The sequence below is a fragment of the Gigantopelta aegis genome, chromosome 3, assembly GCF_016097555.1.
Source record: "Gigantopelta aegis isolate Gae_Host chromosome 3, Gae_host_genome, whole genome shotgun sequence".
Lineage (NCBI taxonomy): Eukaryota > Metazoa > Mollusca > Gastropoda > Neomphalida > Peltospiridae > Gigantopelta > Gigantopelta aegis.
Genome location: NC_054701.1, coordinates 48992083 through 49015417, shown reverse-complemented (window position 1 = coordinate 49015417; position 23335 = coordinate 48992083). Strand labels below are relative to the sequence as shown.

The following is a 23335-nucleotide window of genomic DNA, read 5'->3' as shown; positions in this document are numbered from 1 at the left end:
CATGGTTTGTGCTATCCTGCCTGTGGGAAGCGCAAATAAAAGATCCCTTGCTGCCTATCTTAAAAGAGTAGCCTATGTGGCGACAGCGGGTTTCCTCTAAAAAAAACAGTGTCAGAATGACCATATGTTTGACGTCCAATAGCCGATGATAAGATAAAAAATCAATGTGCTTTAGTGGCGTCGTTAAATAAAACAAACTTTACTTTTTTTTCTTCAGCACCGGGTCTTTGAGATCGAGATGAGAAACCCGCTTTAACATATCAGTCGTAGATCTGTTGTTATAATAAAATAAATATGTGGGTCCACCGAGCACAAATCAATCCTACGATTTATCGCAGATAGACGCTGTAATTAACGATAATACACTTGTACCCGAGTGTTATGTTTAGCCGCTACATGTCTACGAACCACCGCCTCCTTGGCGTTGCTGCTTTTGATGCCGCACCGGCAAAACGTAAACAACCAGCTAGATGAGTTACACGCAGACTTAATCATCTCTCAACTGCAAGACCGAGCGGTTCATCATCCCCCCATCTGTTCTCCAAGAAACCCTGGTAGTGCAGGATGGGTCTAACCCACGGGTCAAGTATGATTAACTGCCGCACACGCTTCTATCATCGTGAGTCTGGTGATATAAGCCACTTCACGGCTCCGTTCAGTGTCGTGTTCACCATATCGTACCAACAGACACGCCAAGTGTACCGGTTCACCTTTCTCCAGGGGTGAACCCGTTCGGCGACGTTAGGAAATTATTGAAACCTGAGAAGTAAAATGTGATCTCTAAATTAGGGGTTGAAGTAGGATATAATGATAGTGGCAAACACAATGGGGTTTAGAAAGTGAACCTACTTGTGAAATGTTATAGGGCGACCTGCGAAAGAAGCCTATTTTGGAACAATCGTAGAGGATTTATGCTTGCACATTTAATTAACTACATGCTGATTAGTTATCTTAATGTATGTATGAATGGGATCTTTAAATTAAAGACACATACAATACACACGTGCATAGGCCTACATACATCAGTACATACGTACGTAGGCCTACATACATCAATATAGACGTACGCAGGCCTACACACATCAATATATAGGTACGTATAGGCCTACATACATCAGTACATACGTACATAGGCCTACATACATCAATATAGACGTACGTAGGCCTACATACATCAATACATACGTACGCACGCAGGCCTACATACAACAGTACATACGTACGTAGGCCTACATACATCACTATAGACGTACGTAGGCCTACATACATCAATACATACGTACGCACGTAGGCCTACATACATCAATACATACGTACGACGGCAAAATGCGAAGTGTTCCGGTGGTCGGTTATTTGTGCGTGGTTTTCTTATACATCCATCAAAGTGACGTACCAAATCAAATAAACAAAAGTGATAAATTTAATATGTCGTTAAGTAATATTAGTGCACCATGGCTGTCACTGGCTCAACCAGAGGAGGTGTGTGTGTGTGTGTGTGTGTGTGTGTGTGTGTGTGTGTGTATTTGTGTGGGTGTGTGTGTGTGTGTGTGTGTGTGTGTGTGTGTGTGTGTGTGTGTCATGGGGACCATGGTCCCGTAATCACACATCTTCTTTTCCACCACCACCTTTCATATTTGCCTGTTGCCCCTTAACACGTGTCAAAGTTGGAATTAACAAACGAATGTACAAGCATAAGAATGTCCCCGAAAGTGTGTGACCTGCAATACGAAATCCTCGCTTCTCCAATTGCTTGCAGTTAGTCATATCCCGTATGATCGTTATAGAGTGCTTATGCATCAAGCAATGCGTCTACGTTAATGCATTTACCATAGTAACCCTATATATATAAATCTATATTTAACGGAAAAGTAGTTCGTTCATTAAATATTTAAACATTTGATGCAGTTTCCTTTCTCCGCCAGTAGAATCGCCCCATGCGTAAACATTCTGACGGTGTCGAGTCGGTTTAATGTCACTGTCGTTATCATATCCTACCTAGAACCTGACAGCCAGTAAACTTGTACTCTCTTTAAAAATATGTTACTTAACGATGTACATGTATTTTGTTTTCATTATTGTATTCAGCCGAAGGTTCGAGTACTATTTAAATATTATACGGTCTTTACAAATCAGAGGCCTAATTCACAAAGTTCTCTTAAACAACATCACATCGTCCCTGCATTGCACTGCTAGGTCGCAAACTTGCCAGAGTTGAATGAATTAGGCCAACGGTTGCTTAGTGATTTTAACTTGTTTTTATTATTATATCCAACTTAATTTCAAGTTCTGTTGAAATAATGTTTTTACATCAGTTGCTGAATGATTTAAATTATTTTAATGATTATGTATTCAACTTAAGTTCAATTACGGGTACTGTTTAAATAATGTCTCTACAAATCAGTTGCTTAACGATTTGACTTATTTTAATAATTATTTTCAACTTAAACTCAAGTACTGTTTAAATAATGTCTCTACAAATCAGTTGCTTAACGATTTGACTTATTTTAATAATTATTTTCAACTTAAACTCAAGTACTGTTTAAATAATGTCTCTACAAATCAGTTGCTTAACGATTTGACTTATTTTAATAATTATTTTCAACTTAAGTTCAAGTACTGTTTAAATAATGTCTTTATAAATCAGTTGCTCAATGTTCAAGGTCTGTTTAAATAATACCTTTACAAATCAGTTTCTTAAAGGGACATTCCTGAGTTTGCTGCAATTTTTAAGATGTGATCGACTAACAGACACTTTTTAACGATTGTAATTACATATCTAATATATATTTTTTCATAAAATATTAGTGTCTGTATATTAAACGTGTTTCTGATCGTTCTAAAATTTGTACTGCTTTAAATTTCATTTTATTTCCTAAAATATATTTCTTTCGTACGTACGACGTTATTTGAAGACAAATTCCAGTTCGGGCTTCTTACAAATATTAAGACAACCAGAAACACATTGAATATACAGACACTGATATTCTAAACAAAAAATAATATTTATCATGTAAGTTCAACCGCAGAAATATTTTATTAGTCGGAAACATCTTACAATGCAGCAAACTCAGGAATGTCCCTTTAATGATTTGATTTATTTTAATGATTATGTATTCAACTTAAGTTCAAGTATTGTTTAAATAATGCCTTTACAAATCAGTTTCTTAACGATTTGACTTATTTTAATGATTATGTATTCAACTTAAGTTCAAGTACTGTTTAAATGTGGTCTTTACAAATCAGTTGCTCGAAGACATAACTTTATTATATTCAAACTTATATTCACCCATTCTGTGATAGTCACGAAACTCGACTGTCTGCGTTTGACAAATGTGGATTATTTGGTATTAAAGAAAACCCCAGCTGCCCCCCCCCCCCCCCCCCCCCCACGTAGTGTTCTACCGAATAGCAAGAACAGATATTGCCATCGAATGTGCTTTATTATTCATGATGGAGGGTATGGTTGGCGAACTTTAAATAAAACATTGTATGTGTGTTTAACTGTAACGATGCTACTAGAGAACGCTGATTAATTAATTAACCATGTGTTATTTGATAACCGTGACACGTATTCTTCAGAGGAAACCCGCTACATTTTTATCTGTTAGGAGCGAGGGGGAGCGCACAAACCCAGATATGTGTTCACTTTTTTTAACGACACCACTAAAGCACATTCATCAATTAATCATCGGCTATTGGAGGTCACTGTGACGGGTAATCGGGTGGAAACCCGCTACATTTCTTTTTTTTAATTAGCAACATGGAATCTTTTATATTCACATTCCTATAGATAGCACAGCAGAAACCACGGTCTTTGATATACCTGTGGTGGTTGTGATGGGGTGGGGGTGTGGTGTGTGTGTGTGGGGGGGGGGGGGGGGGGGATTTGGGGCGGGATGTAGCCCAGTGGTAAAGCGCTCGCCTGATGCGCAGTCGGTCTGTGATCGATTCCCGTCGGTGGGCCTATTGAGCTATTTCTCGTTCCAGCCTGTGCACCACGACTGGTACCGTATATCAAAGGCTGTGGTGTGTGCTTTCCTGTCTGTGGGGTGGTACGTATAAAAGATCCCTTGCTACCAATGGAAAACAAATATGGCGGGTTTCCTCTCTGTGACAATATGTCAAAACCATCAAATACTTATCATCCATAAGCCGATAATCAATAAATCAATGTGCTCTAGTGGTGTCGTTAAACAAAACAGTTTAACAAACGTTTTGTGCGGATTTACAGTAATTTACAGGGCCTTATTTGTCTAAATGGTGTGGTATGGGAACTCTTTTTACGTGCCCATATTCAGAGATAGGTTCAGGCACGCCCATCTCGGATCCGACCTCTGACATCGCCAGGGACCGGTTCCGGGACGGGTCTCTAAATGAAAATGTCATTAATGACATGCACCATTTATAAACCTGGGCGACCGTAGCCCAGTGCTAAAGCGCTGGCTCGATGAGTTCGAAACCATAGAGGTATATGAGCACGTTACAAACCGTATCTAAGTCGAAGCTCGCTCGATGCGCGGTCGGTCTGGGATCGAACCCCGTCGGTGGGCCCATTGGGCTATTTCTCGTTCCAGCCAGTGCACCACGACTAGTATATCAAAGGCCATGGTATGCACTACCCCGTCTGTGGGATGGCGCATTAAAAAAAAAAATCCCTTGCTGCTAATCGAAAAGAGTAGCCCATGAAGTGGCGACAGCGGGTTTCCTCTCTCAAAATCTGTGTGGTCCTTAACCATGTCTGACGCCATATAACCGTAAATACAATGTGTTGAGTGCGTCGTTAAATAAGGTCAGGTCATAGGGCTTTACGTGCACATTCAGAGCAAGCTGTTGTAGCGCACGCCTGTCTTGGGCACAAGAGCAGGTCTCGGCCGGCTCCTCCGTCCAGGACAGGAAAGGGGGGGGGGGGGGAGTAGGGACCGCCTGCACTAGCAGGTGCAAGTGAGCACCAGCAGCCCGACCGTGGTCGGTAGCAGGCGGAGGGGTAAACCATTTCTTTCTTTCTTTATTTATAAACCACCCAGCAATGAGTTTGACTGGTTACCAGTCTAGTAATGGGTTTACGGTCCAGATACTGGTTTGGTCCATCTGTGCCTCATAGTGGTTTTATAGCCTTGCGTTTGTCTCGTGAAGTCCCGCGTGTCTGACACGCGATATTACCGACACGAAACTCCCACCTAAATAATTAACCGCATCAGTCTCAGTTACTTTATGCAATAATAAACAGTATCGTTTTACTTTACTTGAAAGTATCAGATTGAACAACAACATACTGAAAACAGTAAATATTAATTTTGTAAAATTAATTTCATTCTGTTTGAAGTTGTGTGATAGTTTATAACGTTGTGCTTTTTTAACAGTTCAAAGAAAGTTTGGTTTGTTTAACGACACCACTAGAGCACATTGATTCATTAATCATCGGCTATTGGATGTCAAACATTTGGTAATTTTGATATATAATATAGTCATCAGAGTAAACCCGCTACATTTTTTTTCTAATGAATCAAAGGGATCTTTTATATGCACTTTCCCACATACAGGATAGCACATACCACCACCTTTGATATACCAGTCATGGTGCACTGGCTGGAACGAGAGTTCAAAGAATGTATATACATCTACGTTAAATATTTGTATCTTTTCCTATTAATTCGATTCTGCCTTAATTGCTGTATTATAATTTGTTTATGTGCTTTTGTTACGGTTCTCACCATGAACTTTGTACACATTGTATATACATATACATATTCATATACAGTATGTAGTGTACACACTGTATATACATATACATATTCATATACAGTATGTAGTGTACACATTGCATATACATATACATATTCATATACAGTATGTAGTGTACACACTGTATATACATATACATATTCATATACAGTATGTAGTGTACACATTGCATATACATATACATATTCATATACAGTATGTAGTGTATACTGTGCGTCTGTCTATATGCAGGCCTCTGAGAATTGAAAATCTGCGAGACCCATTTATCGGTTACGTAGGAATAAATGAAGGTAACCCATTTCCTTTTTGCGTAACACGTTATATCTAAGTAAATGATGTTGCAAATTATGCGCGAACAAAAATAGGTTACGCAAAATTAAATTTACGCGAACAACGCGCGAACGAAATGATCGTTCTCGTAATTTTCAGAGGCCTGTATATGTGTCTATATGCCTGCCTGTCTGTCTGCCTGCAAGCATGCATGCATGTAAAAAAGAAAGAAAGAAAGAAGTGTTTTGTTTAACGACGCACTCAACACATTTTATTTACGGTTATATGGCGTCAGACATATGGTTAAGGACCACACAGATTTTTTTTTAGAGGAAACCCGCTGTCGCCACATAGGCTACTCTTTTACGACAGGCAGCAAGGGATCTTTTATTTGCGCTTCCCACAGGCAGGATAGCACAAACCATGGCCTTTGTTGAACCAGTTATGGATCACTGGTCAGTGCAAGTGGTTTACACCTACCCTTTGAGCCCTGCGGAGCACTCGCTCAGAGTTTGGAGTCGGTATCTGGATTAAAAATCCCATGCCTCGACTGGGATCCGAACCCAGTACCTACCAGCCTGTAGACCGATGGCGTAACCACTACACCACCGAGGTCGGTCCATGCATGCATGTATGTATGTATGTATGTATGTATGTATTGATGTATTGATGTATGAATATCTATATATTGTATGTATGTCGAGGTTGACTATTACATACATAGATATTAACGCACTGGCGCAGGGGATAATTAAATCCTTTCTGGCCTCACAAATTGTCCATGCCGTTGCTGGGACTCGAACCTGTGGCACCGATTCGCCCGCAAATTGCAAGGCTAACCACGATACGCTCTGAGCTATCGAGCTTCCATAAAAAAAGAAAGTTCTTTAACTCAACCATATGCATGGGGCCTACACTCTACGCGGTCGATCCCGCTTACGTGCACGGAACAGTGGGCAGACCTGGCACTGGCTAGTATGTATTGATGTATGTATGTATGCATGTATGAATGTTTGTATGTATGTATGTATGTATGTATGTATGTATGTATGTATTGATGTATGAATATCTATATATTGTATTTATGTCGAGGTTGACTATTACATACATAGATATTAACGCACTGGCGCAGGGGATAATTAAATCCTTTCTGGCCTCACAAAGTGTCCAATGCCGTTGCTGGGACTCGAACCTGTGGCACCGATTCGCCCGCAAATTGCAAGGCTAACCACGATACGCTCTGAGCTATCGAAGCTTCCATAAAAAGGAAGCTCTTTTAACTCAACCATATGCATGGGGCCTACAATCTACGCGGTCGATCCCGCTTACGTGCATGAAACAGTGGGCAGACCTGGCACTGGCTAGTATGTATTGATGTATGCATGTATGCATGTATGCATGTATGTATGTATTGATGTATGAATATCTATATATTGTATTTATGTCGAGGTTGACTATTACATACATAGATATTAACGCACTGGCGCAGGGGATAATTAAATCCTTTCTGGCCTCACAAAGTGTCCCATGCCGTTGCTGGGACTCGAACCTGTGGCACCGATTCGCCCGCAAATTGCAAGGCTAACCACGATACGCTCTGAGCTATCGAAGCTCTTTTAACTCAACCATATGCATGGGGCCTACAATCTACGCGGTCGATCCCGCTTACGTGCATGAAACAGTGGGCAGACCTGGCACTGGCTAGTATGTATTGATGTATGAATATCTATATATTGTATGTATGTCGAGGTTGTATGTATGTATGCATGCATGTATGCATGCATGTATGCATGTATGGATGTATGGATGTATGCATGTATGCATGTATGCATGTATGTATGTACCCGATACATCGCGTGGATTGTCGTGGTTTTGAGGGGCAGGACGTAGCCCAGTGGTAAGGCGCTCGCTCGATGCGCGGTCGGTTTGGGATCGATCCCCGTCGGTAGGCCCATTGAGCTATTTCTCGTTCCAGCCAGTGCATCACGACTGGTATATCAAATGCCGTGGTATGTACTACCCTGTCTGTGGGATGGTGCATATAAAAGATCCCTTGCTGCTAATCGAAAAGAGTAGCCCATGAAGTAGCGACAGCGGGTTTCGTCTCTCAATATCTGTGTGGTCCTTAACCATATGTCTGACGCCATATAACCGTAAATAAAATGTGTTGAGTTCGTCGTTAAATAAAACATTTCTTTCTTTTTTGGTTTGTGGTTCAATACCTGAAGATTTGCTATGTCACCATCCCTACAAAGAACTACTGGAAAAAAACAACACTAATTAAACAAAGACGTCATGGCTGCCAAGGCAATACGTAGGCTAAAATAATCGGTGGAGGGTCAGTTACCCACCAGAATTTAGGTCTTCTGCAGCTAAATTTAAAAAAAAAAATGGCTCTTTTAAACTTAACGTTTTTTTTTTTTTTTTTGCATACATTTTTAGCCCAGATGAAACTAATTTTTTTACAACCAGTACACTCACATTTATAACCTATCACAGGACTTGTAATGTTAACTTCTCTATCAAAAGTTCGGTGCACCTCTAACTTTGACCCAGCCGGAAATTATTTGGTTTAGTGCTACCTACAGTAAGTTAGATCATTTTACTTACTTGCATCCCACACGGAATCTCATATCTTATATCAGGTGTGTGGAGGGTTATTTCTCGCGGGAGGAATGCCCGATTAGAAATTGAAAATAGAATATCAGTTGATTTTTTTTTTTTTTTTTTTTTTTTTGTTGGAAACACCCCAGAATATTTTCGTTTACTAAGCGAAATCTGACCGAACCATCATGCAGCTGTGAATATAGTTGTGTCAGTAAACGGACGAAGTGTCATGCTGGGACACGCGACGTATCACAGTTATTACCAAACCTCACCACCGGCCAGAAATAACAGATAATTGATGGATAATCATGAAGTCATTATATCACAGGGAGATTTTCGTTCAGGTTACAATCTTCTAATAGTGACAAGACGTTATTAGTCAGGCCGATGTTTGAGGGTTTTGTTACTAGCGTGTGTGTAATGAGCTAAGCATCAGATAAAATATTACAAACCTATAATCGGGTATCAGGTCATCTGACTCACCTCTGATTATTAAGTAACGAGAGAAGAGACGGCTTGAGTTAAAGTTTGTTTTGTTTAACGACACCACTAGAGCACATTGATTTATTAAATGATCGGATTTTGGTCGTCAAACATTTGGTAATTCTGACATAGTCTTAGAGAGATAAAACCCGCTACATTTTTTCATTAGTTAGCAAGGGATCTTTTTATATGCACCACCCCACAGAGAGGATAGCACATACTACTGTCTTTTGATATACCAGTCGGGGTGCACTGGCTGGAACGAGAAATTGCCCAATGGGCCCACCAACAGGGATCGATCCTGAACCGATTGCGCATCAGGCGAGCGCTTTACCACTGGGCTACGCCCCACCCCAGACAGCTGAGTGTGCCCGATTGTAATTAATTAATTTTAACTTGATTAAGCCATTGTTTGTGCCACAAGAATCCGGTCATAATTCGCTTTAACCTATTTTCATATTTATATCTAATTAAGATTGAAGCATGCTGTTATGGGCTCGCACCTCAGCTACCTGGGCTGTCTGTGGCTTTATGATTATTGGTCAGTCAGACAAAAGTCGGAGTGGCCTTACACATCCATACTGTGATTAATAATCTCTCGACACCTACCGGCCTCAGTGGCGTCGTGGTTAGGCCATCGGTCTACAGGCTGGTAGGTACTGGGTTCGGATCCAAGTTGAGGCATGGGATTTTTAATTCAAATACCGACTCCAAACCCTGAGTGAGTGCTCCGCAAGGCTCATTGGGTAGGTGTAAACCACTTGCACCGACCAGTGATCCATAACTGGTTCAACAAAGGCTATGGTTTGTGCTATACTGCCTGTGGGAAGCGCAAATAAAAGAATGACCATATGTTTGACGTCCAATAGCCGATGATAAGATAAAAAAAATCAATGTGCTCTAGTGGCGTCGTTAAATAAAAACAAACGTCTTTTTCTCTCGACATCTAAACTGCTAAAGGCGACATCACACGAAGCGAGTGCCTTGCACGAGTCTAGCCACAAGAATAGTGCCTTGTAGGAAGGAGTTTGTTTTGTTTAACGACACCACTATGGCACATTGATTAATCAATCATCGGCTATTGGATGTCAGGCATTTGATAATTCTGACTCGTAGTCATTAGAGGAAACCCGCTACTTCTTTCCTAATGCAGCAAAGGGGTCTTTTATATGCACTTTCCCCACAGTCAGAATAGCACATACCACAGCCTTTGATATACCAGTCGTGGTGCACTGGCTGTAACGAGAAATAGCCCAATGGGTTCACCGACGGGGATCGATCCCATACCGACCGCGCATCAAGCGAGCGCTTTACCACTGGGCCATCTCCCGCCCACTGCCTCTGTACGAGTCTAGCCACGAGAATAGCCAAAAGTTACAGGACAAAAATTAGTTCCATCGTTGCTATCCATTACTACTAATCTAAACATGTAGCGGGTTTCCTCTCTAAGACTATGTCAAAATTAACAATTGTTTGACACCCAATAGCCGATGATTAATAAATCTGTGTTCTCTAGTGGTGTCGTGAAACAAATCAAACTTTAGTTTACTCATTACAGCGCGCTTGAACATCAGATAGATACAAGCTCACGGGACTTATGACATCATTATCTCGCATTCATGTAAAATTCTTTAATCTCATTGGTTGTTTGCCGTTAGACAAATCTCTTATACCCCTGTGGGCGGAGCCAAATTCTTTTATACCCCGTCTGTAATTTCTAACAGTTTCCAGCCACCCCAGTTAATGCTAAAGCAATAATTAGATTATAAATAAATAAAAAATTTTTTTTTATTATTATTAATATCTGTTTCAGACAATTTCGTATTACAAACATTTGAAATTAAAAACTCGTTTATCGATGGAACTATTTTTCGTCACTGGCAAGTGGTTTCGTTCGCGTCCGCATGGTACGGCTCCGTTAATAAATTGTTAACAATTATTGTCTGGCATTATTTTGATTATTTGGCTATATGGTTTAACATGTCGGCAAGATAAATTCGTTGTAGAAGCATCTCTCGGGGTACTAGTATATGGCGTTTTATGTACCCTCAGTGTGCTCTTTTACCCCCTCGCCATATACCCCTCGTGATGCTTCTACAACTTATATTATTTCAGAACCTTAATGATACTCGCTATCATCATCATCATCATCATCATCATCATCATTATCATCATCAACGTCGTCGTCATTACCATGATAAATTAAAGCAGACTGAGTGGCCAAAAGGAAAGTGACTAACTTCTGCCACGTAACTGGACTTATCTTGACTTCTTGGTAGTTTTCGTTTCGCAGTTTTTACCAAATTCCAGTATTAGCTACAACCCACTGCGCCGTCACAATACTCAGTTAGTAACTATTCCTTGATTAACGGCACTCATTCATGCTGTGTCGCTTCTGTTGAAGGGGATAAAAAGATTACCATCAATCCAAAGCTGATTACAACTTTAAAAGTCGATGGTTATATTTTTACGCAATTTTTATTGCCCCTATATATATTTTTAGATAATGGTATATATATATATACTCTCTAACATTAACATTTTTCATGGATAGGCAAGAGAGAGAGAGAGAGAGAGAGAGAGAGAGAGAGAGAGAGAGAGAGAGAGAGAGAGAGAGAGAGAGAGAGAGAGAGAGAGAGAGAGAGAGACCGACCGAGAGAGAGAGAGAGAGAGAGAGAGAGACCGAGAGACCGAGAGAGAGAGACCGAGAGACCGACCGACCGATGTGGTTAGGGTCAGTTACATAACAAGCTCTAAATATATATTTCCACCCGATCATTTCAGATTACAGAGTAACGCATAGTAACGTTAGCCGTATCCATGTGTGTATGGTACTAAATGTCTGTGGCGTTATGTAAAAAATATAAAGCGGTCAGTTCATTTTTGGTACAACTGTTTGATGTAATATGTCTCGCTTGAGAAATGGCGATTATGGCCCAACCAGTTTAATGAAAAATGCATATTAACCTATCCAGGTTTTTTTCTGTTAACGCAGCCACCTGTCGTGAGAGATAGCAGAAACTGGTAGGTACAGGGTTCGCAGCCCGGTACCGGCTCCCACCCAGAGCGAGTTTTAACGACTCGTATTACATCATAATGTAGAAACTGAATCATCGGATGGTGAAAATGTTTGGCAATACACTGTTGTTAATATAACCGGCCTCAGTGGTGTCGTGGTTAAGTCATCGGACATAAAACTGGTAGGTACAGGGTTCGCAGCCTGGTACCGGCTCTCACCCAGAGCTAGTTTTAACGACTCCGTGGGTAGATGTAAGATCACTACACCCTCTTCTCTCTCACTAAATACTAACCACTAACAACTAACCCACTATCCTGGACATACAGCCCAGATGGACAGACAGCCCAGATAGCTGAGGTATGTGTCCAGGACAGCGTGCTTGAACCTTAATTGGATATAAGCCCGAAAATAAGTTGGAATGAAATGTTACTAGAATCCTTCAGAGACAACCTTTGTTTGTCATTTGTGAAGTATTTATGTTGCTCCACCGTATCCATATCGGTATCCGTTTACAGATCGGTATCCGTATCCATATCGGTATTTGTATCTATACTACTCAAAAGAATTTAAGGGTCAAAAATTTATAACCAAATAAGTTTCAGAGTGTATTAGATTGATGATGTAAACTACACCAACATTTTTATTTATTGTTCCATATTTACAAAAAAACCCCACAAATAAACGTCACTGTATACAAGAAAGTCACATGACATGCTGTCAAAGTTGAAGGTTGTCAAACATGGATTTTACACATAAGAACATTCGTTTAATAGTGTGTGAATCCACCCCTGGCGCGAATACACTCGACACATCGTTGCCTCATGCTGTTGATCAGACGTCTGAAGAACTCTTGGGGAATGGCCTGCCACTCTGCCATAAGAAGTTGACCCAGATCATGAAGGTTGGCCGGAGGGGCATGGTTATCCCGAACTCTCCTGCCTAATTCGTCCCAGGCGTACTCTATTGGGGCCAAGTCAGGCAAATATGCTGGCCAATCCATCCTGGCGATACCTTGTTGTCTGAGAAAGTCCGTTACCACCCTGGCGCGGTGGGGTCTGGCATTGTCATCCTGCAGAACTGCCCCGCCGCCAATCTGCTGAAGGCCTGGGAGAACAAACGGCCGGATAATCTCATTCAGATAGCGGATTCCATTCAGATTGCCATCCACCACATAGAGGGGGGTCCTATGGTGGATAGAGATGCCGCCCCACACCATGACGCTGCCACCACCGAACCGGTGACGTTGTCTAACGTTAACGTCAGCGAAGCGCTCCCCAGGACGTCTGTAGACACGAACCCGACCGTCGTTGAACTGGAGACTAAACCTGGACTCATCAGTGACCATCACTCGACCCCACTGAACACGCTGCCACCGCAGATGAAGCGTGCACCAGTGACGTCTGGCCGTTCTGTGACGTGGTAGGAATGGTGGTCGAACAGCCTGGCGACGGCAGCGTAGATTATTGGCTCTCAGACGATTGCGTATGGTTTGATCAGACACTCGAGTTCCAGTCGCAGTCCGCAGATTGTCACGTAATCGGCGTGCAGTGGTTGTGCGTTGACGTAGAGCCATATTGGTGATGTAGCGGCCCTCTCTATTTGTAGTGCTTCGGGGTCTTCCCGAACGTGGACGATTTCGAACAGAATTCGTTGCTTGGTACCGTTGCCACAGTCGGCCAACGACACTCTGACTGACACCAAGTCTCAGAGCAACATTTCTTTGCGTATTGCCATCCTGAAGCCAAGCAATAGCCCTTCCTCGATCTTCGATAGTCAATTGAAGTCTTACCATTGTCGAATTTGGAGTGTGCACCGTACACAAACGCAAGCTCCAATTATACGGAAATTCAGCATTGGGAACATGGAATACACATGCAAAGCGTGCAAAGCGTGCAAATGAAGCGCTTTGTGAAAAAGCTAGTTATGGGCACTTAGCAGACCTTTCGCTTTCGCCCTAATTTACGTGCAAATGTAAGCATGTTTTCGCCATTAGAACTAGTCGACAATGTCAATGACAGTGGATTTTAATTCATTTATGGGTTGCTTAGACTCACTTTCGTCAAAATGGAACAATACCATGCGTGACATTATGGTCTAGCTAATATAATTAACATTCAGAAAATAATGTCGAAAATATCGTCTGACCCTTAAATTCTTTTGAGTAGTATATATCGTAATCCGTATTGATATCGGTATCCGTAGCCATACTGGAATCCGTGTCTATATCGGTATCCGTATCGATGTGTATTTGAATGTAGGCAACACATTGTGGTTTGATTTCGCTCCCAGTTAAGTATAATTTTTTGTCTTCTTATTGAGCAATATATATTGTACCCAAAACCACAATGTTTTTTCTTTAATAGCTTTTATACTTTGTGTAAACTTAGTAATAGTTGATCTTTAGGTACTGTGTTTCAGAAAATGTTTTATATTCTTTAATCCTTTTTGGTGTAGAATGTTCTGAATATGTTTTCTTTTACTACACAGTGTGTATAATTGCAAATTGTTCTAATTATATTACACCCATAACCCCCCCTGCCAACCCCCCAACCCCCCCCCCAAAAAAAAAAAACCCACCCTCAAACACCAACACAAAAACAAACCACAGAACAAAACAAACACTACAAGAACAAAACAACGGCCATAACAGACAGACAGACAAATTCTTTATTTACGTCTCGCCTTGTGTACAGATTAAAATAAAAACAAGAATTCGACAGTAATAATACAATAGTACAGTAGCAAAAGTACACCAGCCACTCCTATGGAGTTATGAGAGATTTTAAAACCATTAAAAGACAATCAAAACTATTTAAAAGTATTGTATTTACAAGAAGTGAAACTAACAACCCTAACAAAAACATGACCACGAATCTATCCTGTTACGCCATATATATCACTTGATTAATTCACTTTACACGATTACCATTGTTTAATTAGTTCTTATAAGCAGCTTATTAATAAAACCAGTTAAAAATTGCAGTTTAAGCTGCAAACGACTGCTACCGTTATGAACATTTCATTTAATAACATTTTTAATACGCAAGTCCCAATAATGTTGTACAATTACTTGCCATTCGTGTATAGGTAAGTACAGTACATTGGGTAATTATTACTTAATATGTCAGGAAAATCTCCAGACTCAATTAATTTTCTTTGTTGCTTTTATATTCCACCTAAACCTTTAGGTCTTAATAACTTAAGAACTTTGTAAAACCAAAAGGAACCGACTTTGTACTTTGCCACATAGATCGGTACTAAACTGGCTCTTTCCATCCATACAAGTTTTAAACTAGTTTCGTGCAAAGGAGCTGTGTCTTACCGGTTGATAATCATCGCATATCTTATTCAGGTGAAATATTTCATATTTTATGCCTCCTTAACTGATGTACATGTAGTTGCACAAACATGTCAAATCGCTACATTATTTGTGTATATGATATATATATGTTTTGTGTCTCTGGGTAATGTATGTATTGATTTATGAATATATATATATTATATGTACCGTATATCGGGTTTGGCTATTGCATATATTAACGCACTGGCGAAAGGGATAATTATATTTGTTTTTTGGCCTCACAAATTGTCTCATGACGTTGCTGGGACTAGAACCTGTGGCACCGTATTGCCCGCAACTTGCAGACTTACCACGATACGTTCTGAGCTATCGAGTCATCCTTAAAAAGAATGTTCTTTAACTCAATCATATGCATGGGGCTACAAGCTACGCGGTCGATCCCGCTTACGTGCATGGAACAGAGGGTAAAACTGGTTAATATGTATTGATGTATGAATGCTCGTATGTAACGTATGTATGTAACGTATGTATGTATGTATGTATGTATGTTTCTGTGTGCGTGCATGTTTATGTATTATTAATGTAAGTACACGGGCACGCGTCTTTATGCTTATGCGTTAGTGCTTGCATGTATCTGTATCCGTTTTTATGCATTTTTGTGTGTATATGTTTGTATATGATCCATGTTTTCTCTTTCACGTACGTCACTACATAACAGATGTCTTGTTTGTTCTTAAGTGGATCATGTTGATGGGATTTTCTGTTTATATTACTGGTTTTGAAATTTTCACATCAGCTGTAAATATCAATAAAAAATATTCTGAAATTACTTTACCAGCTGCCGAGCGCTCAACGCATAAATTTTAAGGTAAAGCATAAATTTCAGTAAAGTGCGTTGTTTGTTATTGTTGTAAAAAATATAATATGTTGTCAGTGCACTTGACAACAGAAAGAAACAGCTACTCAATCGATAAAAGGGACAAACATAGAGTAATCGCCGACGTCGTAACATCATAATAAGGGAAAACGTCTTTATTTATTTAGGGAGCGAAACGTAGCCCATTGGTAAAGCGCTCGCTCGATGCGCTGTCGGTCTGGGATCAATACCCGTCGGTGGGCCCATTGGGCTATTTCTCGTTGCAGTCAGTGCACCGCGACTGGCATATCAAAGGCCGTGGTATGTACTTCCCTGGCTGTAGGATGGTGCATATAAAAGATCCCTTGCTGCTAATCGAAAAGAGTAGCCCATGAAGTGGCGACAGCGGGTTTCCTCTCTCAATATCTGTGTGGTCCTTAACCATATGTCTGACGCCATATAACCGTAAATGAAATGTGTTGAGTGCGTCGTTAAATAAAACATTTCTTTATTTAGTGAAATTAATGTTTCGAATATTTAATATAGGTCATATCCACAGTTTACTCATGTACTGGCCTAGCTAATGTATTTCTGTATATTTAATTACAACTCCATTATTTGGAATGCTGCTTCTGTAATTTGATCAAAACCAAGGTTTCTCCATAAATATCCTATTGCATACTGTGTATTATTAACTCAGTTACGAGGACAAATTGATGGATCTTTGTGCTTATACCAAATTAAGGGTTAGGCTGTCTGACCTTCAGCAGGTTGAGTCGTAAGACGTTCATTAGTCTGTTTTCGTGCTTAACGTAGATACATTTTATTGTGCCAAAAAATATACATTTTGTAGACATGTATATATTTATAAATAAAATAATATAATCTGTACCTTGCGGGGAATGGTAAGTAGCAAAATATTACAATGGATAAAAGTCAATAATAAATAGGTAAACCTTGACATTGCCAGTGATCTGGGGGTATTAAAGGTATATATATATATATATATATATATATATATATATATATATATATATAAATAATAATAATAATAAATGGGTAATACATGCCTAGTAGTAATATACAATATAATAACATATATCATGAATCAGTGGTGTCTGTTCTATGCGTGGTAGCAGCGGTCAAATATTTATACAATTTAATTAGCTGTTTTGAACTGTCGCTAGATAGTAGTTGCGTTATTTTAAATGTTTATTGTTTATAATAATAACAAGGTTTACTATACAGGTACCTTTGCCTGCCTTGGGGACACATACCCTGAAAAATGCAACCCCTTTTGTCCAGCTCTTTCTCCCAGCATATTGGTTTTAAAAAACCTGGCCGGACTACATCATTTACACAAAAAGCACTACTTTTGCATGGGCCGGAATAAGCACAAACAAGTCTTCAATGTCAACAAGTTACACGTGCTTACAAACTACATGTTCTCCCCTGTCACTTCAGTCAAATAGTTGCCACTTCATAGCTGACTGCACTGAAATAATCAGTCAAACAGCAGACTATTTGCGCGGACAAATTTCCGGATTAATCTGAGACCAAATTTAATACAGATGGCCACCTTGCCATATTTATTATTATATCCATCATGTAGTGATCTTCCGTTTGACTCAAAGATCACACACACGCACATTAGACAGCAATAAGAAAGTGGACAGTAATCTCACTGACAGAACTGGCTAACAGTTTCCTATTAACGGACATGTCCTTGCCGAACACAGCGGGGAACTGTGTTGTGAGACCTGCTCAGATGTGTAAGATGTTGTCAGTTTAATTTACTGGCTGTCACTACTTTACATCTATAGTTATCTCGCTGATCGTTAAGGCGTGAGTGGATGCGTGGGGAGCAGGGCCGAGTTCATGCGGATACACGAATATAAGACAAACACTGTCCACTAAGCCGAATAACTACTTCGGAACCAAATAAGGTCTTTCGCGAACATTAGCCGTTTCTCAATTTCTTTGAATGCAGGCCTAGGGGTAGCTCAGTGGTAAAGCGCCAGCATACGGTGCGATGTGTCCTTCGTCAATTTCCCTCAATAGGCAGACCCATTCGGTTATTTCCCGTTCCAACGAGTGCTCTATGACCCGTCCATTTAACATTCATAGTTTTGCTAATATGCTGTCAGTGAATAAATATACATCCCTGGTATATACAACTGGTATATCAAAGGCCGTGGTATGTGCTTTCCTATTTGTATGAAAGTTTATATAAAAGGTTCCTTGCTGCCAATAGAAACCCGCTACCGACCCTGGTCAGGCTACCAGTACTCTCTTGCACTGGACGAGCGCGGGCGGTCCCTTCTCCCCCCCCCCACCCCCCCCACCCCCAAACCCTTTCCTGTCCTGTACGAATGAGCCGGCGTAGGTCGACACCTGTGTCCATGACATGCGTGCGCTACAACAGCTTTCTCTGAATGTGCACGTTAAACTCTTTGACCTGACCTGACCTACGAAAGGAAAAAGGAAGCGGATTTCCTCTAAGACTACAGTCAAAAAGTACCAAACGTTTGACATCCAATAGCCGATGATTAATAAATCAATGTGCTCTAGTGTTGATGTTAAACAAATCAAAGTGATGGGGAGGTCTGGGATCTGGTGAGTCTTTCGCTGTCAAAATATAGCGCATGTTGTATGTCGTCTGCTTTCGCATCAACACAGACGCGGTGTGTTTCTTTTTCAGTTGGTACCATACTCACCAGACCCAGCTTTGGTGTGGGGTTTTTGGGGGGCCTTGGTGTAAAATAGTTTCTGCTATAACAGCTCTTGTTTTTAACCGCTAACTCACACATCACTTGCAACCTCTTGCTTAAATTTCAATCTTTGTAAATTCAACACGTTTCTGGATGTCCTGGTTTTTGTAGTTGTTCAAATACATTTGATGCGAAATGGAAAACAGTACGGTCCTCAAAATGCAGAGTCGACGACTTTAAACAGTGTGCTGGGGTGTTGTTAAACAAACATTCCTAACATTCTATTTAAGTTACCCTGGGTCATGGCCAGAAAATCTCATTCAGAGGACAAAGGTTGTCGAGCACAGATATTTTTACATGTATATATAGATGTTCTAACATTTAAAAGCACTTAGTGTGCATATGTAAGAGTTCTCGCGTACGCGCATGCTTGTGTGCTGGCGAGCTGACATTGGTTTTTCAGAAATATTGATTAAAACTCTTGGTCGTGTGCGTGCGTGCGTGCGTGCTTGCCTACGTATATGCAGTTATCTTATCAGCAAAATTAATTTTATTGAAAATGGCGGAACATTTCAACAAAAGAGTATGATAATTGTTTTCAAAATCATATTTTTCGCACATTCACGCATTGTCACGCCGCATAGAGCTCTTTAAGGAGCTCTATGCGTTATGGCCTATGTGTTAGGAGCCGAGGAGCTCTATGCGGCGTTACAACGCATTCATACACCTCTCACCCCCACCCCCTAATAAGATCAAATAAAGTAAAACATTCTCGAAAAACAATGTGGTTACTTCCTTTTGTCAGATGAAGTAGTACTATATATATATATATATATATATATATATATATATATATATATATATATATAATACACACACACACATATAAAAACAAAAACAAAAATACAAAAAAGTCGAAATCCCCAACATGTATATGCACTGCAGCTGTCCAAATAGAGAGTAAACATAGCGAGGGTTATAACCTTTTGGTGATCCGACAGTAAAACGAACAGCGTTGTGTTTTGACATATTGTCATTTTGGTGTTGACTGAAACGCACGTTACATTTGTGGCACAACTAAGCGGGACGTGGGCGACTACGAACCGCTTGGGACGTCGTCTACATGTATCGGCTGACGCTATTGGTTGCGAACAGCGATGACGTCATGGGCGAAAAGCTTACTTCCCACGGGTAATCTCGATATACTCATTCGTGTGTGTATGCACCAGTTGTGATGCACCTCACAGGTGTCGAATACTGAACGCTGTTAGCCGCTAGCGAACACAGAACATGACTGGAGCGACCGTCTGTACTAATGGTTTTCTATTAGCGTCGACTGGCTGCGACTGAACGTAAGTACTTGGCACCACACCTCACCGTCGAGAAGTTGAATATAATTGCCTTATTTACAGTGCTTTCTCGGACGTCTTGCGTTTGTGAGATTCGAATGTACATGTAATTGCTTTTTGCAAAGAGAATTTTACACATTTTGTTTAGTTTTTATTCATTATTTCGCTTTGTATTTGGAGTCGTGTAAGTCCCATCGGGGACATGTAATATTTACGATTTTGGAATTGTTCTATTCATGTTTTTTGTTTATTTGTTTGTTTTTGTTTTATATTTTAAATAATTGACAGGTTCGTTTTATGGGGTTTTGGGGTGGGTTTAAAAAACAAATGTATGACGGTTACAATATTTGTTCCCATTGTTTAACGACACCAGTAGAGCACATTGATTTATTAATAATCGGCTATTGGATTTCAGCCATTTGGTAATTTTGACATATTGTCTTTGAGCGGAAACCCGATACATTTTTCCATTGGTAGCAAGGGATCTTTTGTTTTCACCATCCCACGCCACGGCCTTTGATATGCCGGTCGTGGCGCACTGACTAGAACGAGAAATAGCCCAATAGGGTTTAACACATATAATAGACAAGTACATGTATTAATGTGCAATGTTTAACATTTATCTGTCATAACCTCGTGTGCCATGTTTACTTATAGTATCAAGTAATTTGTACAAATATAGCTTAAACCACTGATATACACTATATGTTATACTTTGATATGATTTTTTATTTATACAACCTTCTCGTAAACCATCCTGTCACATTATGTATTGTTATTTTTTGTATTATGCTGGTATGGCGTTTCTGAATAGCCAGAAAGAAATGATTTATTTAACGACGCACTCAGCACATTTTATTTACGGTTATATGGCGTCAGCCATATGGTTAATTACCACATATTTTTTATCTTATCATCGGCTATTGGACGTCAAACATATGGTCATTCTGACATTGTTTATTAGAGGAAACCCGCTGTCGCCACTACATGGGCTACTCTTTTTCGATTAGCAGCAAGGGATCTTTTAGTTGCGCTTCCCACAGGCAGGATAGCACAAACCATGGCCTTTGTTGAACCAGTTATGGATCACTGGTCGGTGCAAGTGGTTTACACCTACCCATTGAGCCTTGCGGAGCACTCACTCAGGGTTTGGAGACGGCTGAACAGTCAGAGTGAATGAACCGTTGTGCCCTGTTCCACCCCATCATTTTCCATTCTCTTCATCGCGAGGATTGCCCTTTTGTTTTCATATCATGCGAAAAGATTTAGTGTGGAAGAAATCCGCAAACAGAAAGCCAAAGTACATTTACGACTAAAGGTAGAATATCACCTTCCATAAAAAAAATATCAAAAAGTCATGAAATATAGGCTAATATCAGACATGACCATAAACATAAATCTTACGAAAACTAAATATCAAAGCACCATTAAATTTATTATTCTAACGTAAACAAAATAATCGATATGTATGTATATATATATATATATATATATATATATATATATATATATATATATATATATATATACACATTATATGTGATCCTCCCCCACCACCACAACCCCCCCCCTCAAAAAAAGAAAAAGAAAAAAAAAAGCCCACCACGCAACGCTTTAGACATCCGTCAAATGAATACTGAAATAAAGCATTTTGTCTAAAAATATAAATATCGCTACTTGAAATTGTGTCGATCATATATAATAGTTTTCTCGCGTTTAAAAAAATACAAACCCCACCCCCCCCCCCCCACCCCCCCAAATGAAAATACCATTTCAGATCGCATTCTCATTCTGCATGTATAAGTTGTACTACGTTAGAGAAGTCGCAAATCCTAAAGTCTCTACAAGTCATAGTTCCAGTCAGAGCCGGTTTATTCTAGTAGCACATGTAACACGTGCAACGGATCCCGCGCTTCAGGGGCCCCCGCGGTAATGTGTACGTTTATTTTCCCGGGTCATTTTCCCCCTCTCCCAGAGGGGATGCAAAATATATATCCTGGGAAGGGGACCCGCTGTTATTTGTGTACAGGCCCCGCGGATCCTTAAACCGGCTCTGGTTCCAGTTACTAGCATACAAAATGAAGATCGAGTCCATGGCTTTATTTTCCCCGAATGACGTCAGCTTTCCTTTCGCCTCGTTTTGATGTGTTTTTAAAAAATAAAATCAGTATATGAAGTTTACAAGTTTTCAAAAGTAACTGTAAAAAAAACAAAAAGAAAAAAAAAATATATCCAGTGAACGAATAAAAGCAAATAACATATGACGAGTAGTCGTGGTATCCTTTAAGCCTTCACTCAGAGCTTTAAGTTTAACAATTTGTGTTACACTTTCTACTAGCATCTCTTGATCAGTTTGAAAGAAAAGTATGGGTACAGATAATGCATTATCTATTTACGGTCCAGAGCCCAATTTCGCAAAACACGTAATCCGTGTTTTGCACGTAAACGTAAATCTACGACTAAACCACAATTCTTATTACTATTATAGTACAACAAATATAGTTAGAAATACACATATTTCTTTCTTTTTTTGTTTTTAAAATGTTTCATCTTCCGCAATGATGCAATTTTCTACGTGAAATAGACGCCAAACACGTATAAACGCACGACCGGTATAACTGCTAGTAGCAGACGTAAACTTGCGATGGTTAATCAAAGAGGCCCCGCTGGGCCACGTTTTACGAAGCTCACCTGAAATATATTGCTACCGTATGCACTTAAGGTGATCTTAGCGTTAAGATCGTTTCGCAAAATGGGACCCCATGGGCACGTCTTTTCGGGGCAGTACACTTGACTTCGCCAGTGACTTGTCTGAGGCAGGAAACCCGAACGCCCCCCCCCCCCCCCCCCCCACACACACACCCACCACCAAGTTTTATACCATGTACTTGTTCTATACCTGAAGACACACTGGGTAATTATACGGATATAACAAGGCGCCCCGTGCTTTATCGCATCTCCAGATGATCCGAGTTGTGTTAGAAAACGCCACCCTCG

The 23335-nt window shown here is 40.2% G+C and overlaps 1 protein-coding gene across 2 annotated transcripts in view; it reads left to right on the top strand.

Moving 5' to 3' along the window:
- The window catches only part of LOC121368168 (G-protein coupled receptor 161-like), a 42646-nt gene that overhangs the window by 8422 nt on the left and 10889 nt on the right, over positions 1-23335 (top strand). The window contains exon 1 of one of the 2 annotated variants that reach the window (XM_041492785.1): positions 20182-20341. The exons of the other annotated variant lie outside the window; for it this stretch is intronic. The gene's annotated coding sequence lies outside the window, so the exon portion shown is untranslated. Of the gene's footprint in view, positions 1-20181; positions 20342-23335 lie in introns of those variants that run through there. 2 annotated transcript variants of the gene reach the window in all.